The sequence below is a fragment of the Eutrigla gurnardus genome (assembly GCF_963514095.1).
Source record: "Eutrigla gurnardus genome assembly, chromosome: 5".
Lineage (NCBI taxonomy): Eukaryota > Metazoa > Chordata > Actinopteri > Perciformes > Triglidae > Eutrigla > Eutrigla gurnardus.
The window spans coordinates 31,608,860-31,611,939 of NC_139919.1; positions in this window are offsets into that span (position 1 = coordinate 31,608,860).

Below are 3,080 nucleotides of genomic sequence, written 5' to 3' on the forward strand. Positions count from 1 at the left end.
AGGAAGTTTTAAACAGCTAGTTAAGAGCTATTCAGCAGCACTGAAAGGCCCCGCTTTGAAAAAGGCAAAATGAGGGTATAAAGGGTGGCGGCGGGGGTTCGTGGGGAGGCGAAACATCGCCATTATGGCACGGACGCCGGCTCTCCTCCACAGATGGCGGCAGAGTTGGTCGGCTGAAGGCTTTCAGTCGGGGACAAAAGGTATCTAATTGAGAACAAACTGTCAGTGAAAGAGACGAGACCGTGACCGGAGAGGGGGCCGCTCTGGGCCGCCGGCCAGCACCGGGGCCCCGGGCCCGGTCTACTGTTGGCCCCTGTGGCCCCTCTGGGCTCCTCAGACCTCTTGTGACTGACACAAGAGGCCACGGAGGATAAAACGCCACACAAAGGGCTTTCACTGCAGACACAGTCCGGACTCAGCCGACTGTCAAGTGTGAAGGAGGAGAGACTAATGGGGGGGCAACTTCTTCTGCATCACCTACTAAACTTTAATGTCATTCAACTGTGTCAACACTAGAGGAAACGATATATGATTTGATCATAGATTGCAATAAAAACACACTCAGGTCATGACATCATCCAGAGGTGCTCGGTGCATTTCACCAAGCTGGATTCACTGGATCCAGCAAGACCCACGTGAGCTGGTTCACCACAGCTGGAGGAACCAGAATAAAGTATTGATCTGTGATTTAATATCAATAACCAGATGAAAAGGATGCTGAAATAACTCCATCATGATGGTGATCAGTAAAAAGTGCTGAGTCATGCTTTGTTAGGTCTGTCTGCAAGACCACAAGATAACTACTGTTAAAACGCTGGTTTTCTGAATGGAGTCTGGTTGATGGTGCTAGGCTATCCATCACTAAAAGGAACTAACCAGGATCCACCTGGACCTCGGCTGAATCCGGGTGTGGATCCCGGCTGGACCCAGGTGTGGGATCTGGGTGTGGATCCCGGTGTGGATCCCGGCTGGACCCGGGTGTGGGATCTGGGTGTGGATCCGGGTGTGGATCCACGCTGGACCCGGGTGTGGGATCCGGGTGTGGATCCTGGCTGGCCTCGGGTGTTTTGAGGCTGAGATAAGGAGCTGAATGCTCATTGTGAGGTCGACAAAGGAAACAGTGGACTCACTCGTCTCAATGGTTCCCTTTAGGGGCTCAGACAAAGGACGGGGGACACAGATAGAGGATCAGCACTCCGGTCTAAGGGACTCATCTGGACTTGTGTTCTCTGGTGAAGAGGTCATCAATCAGCTGACCTGCTTTACATCAATCATCTTCATCTGAAGGAATGAAGCTCTGACGCTTCACACCGACACATAAACCAGATCTAGCTCAGTCCGAGGACCCGTTGTTTACTAGCATGCTAACGTCGTAAAGCTAATGTTGTCTGAAGCTAACGTTGGTTTTGTCATCTAAAGTAAACGTTGGTTTGTTGTCTAAAGCTAACAGTGGTTTGTTGTTTGAAGCTAACGTTGGTTTTATTGTCTGAATCTACTTCGTACAGACCACTTTGTACAGACTTCATACAGACTTTGTACGAAGTAGTCTGTACGAAGTAATCTGTATGAAGTAGACTGTACGAAGTAATCTATACTTAGTACGAAGTAGTCTGTACAGACTACTTTGTACTTTGTACAAACTACTTTGTACAGATTACTTCGTATAGATTACTTTATACAGACTACTTTCCACAGACTTCTTACAATGACTTCGTACTTCATACAGACTACTTCATACAGGTGACTTGGTGCTTCGTACAGACTTCGTACAGGTGACTGTGTACTCCGTGCAGACTACTTCGTACAGGTGACTTTGTACTCCGTGCAGACTACTTCGTACAGGTGACTTGGTGCTTCGTACAGACTTCGTACAGGTGACTTGGTGCTTCGTACAGACTTCGTACAGGTGACTTGGTGCTTCGTACAGACGACTTTGTGCTTCGTACAGACTTCGTACAGGTGACTTGGTGCTTCGTACAGACTACTTTGTGCTTCGTACAGACTTCGTACAGGTGACTTGGTGCTTCGTACAGGCTTCGTACAGGTGACTTGGTGCTTCGTACAGACTTCGTACAGGTGACTGTGTACTCCGTGCAGACTACTTCGTACAGGTGACTTGGTGCTTCGTACAGACGACTTGGTGCTTCGTACAGGCTTCGTACAGGTGACTTGGTGCTTCGTACAGACTTCGTACAGGTGACTGTGTACTCCGTGCAGACTACTTCGTACAGGTGACTTGGTGCTTCGTACAGACTTCGTACAGGTGACTTGGTGCTTCGTACAGACTTCGTACAGGTGACTTGGTGCTTCGTACAGACTTCGTACAGGTGACTTGGTGCTTCGTACAGACTTCGTACAGGTGACTTGGTGCCTCGTACAGGCTTCGTACAGGTGACTTGGTGCTTCGTACAGACTTCGTACAGGTGACTTGGTGCCTCGTACAGGCTTCGTACAGGTGACTTGGTGCCTCGTACAGGCTTCGTACAGGTGACTTGGTGCCTCGTACAGGCTTCGTACAGGTGACTTGGTGCTTCGTACAGACTTCGTACAGGTGACTTGGTGCCTCGTACAGGCTTCGTACAGGTGACTTGGTGCCTCGTACAGGCTTCGTACAGGTGACTTGGTGCTTCGTACAGACTTCAGACTTGAATGAGATGAATCGGTGTGCTACTCCTTATCCGTCCAATGATTATTCCTCCCCTCTAAGTCCTCCCATCTGGCCCGTCTCCCGTCCTGAGCCTCTTTCACAGCGGCTGACAGGAGCCTGCAGCCCAAAACACCGAGCTGGTGGGGGGCGCCGGACCTCAGAGCCCCGCCGGCCCCACATTGTGTCCCTGCACACCAAAGCACTTCTATATAGCTTTTTGATTGGCTTTCAATCCCCACAACACTGACAAGGCTGTGTGTGTGTGTGAGTATGTGTGTGTGTGTGTGTGTGTGTGTGTGTGTGTGTGTGTGGTGGGCTTAGTGAGGAGATTTAGTGGGGGGGGGGACAGAGGTGATACTTGAGGGGGAGGAGAGGAAAGTAAAAACTGGGACAGATGGGACTGATTGTTGGTTTCTACACAAATTAAGGACAG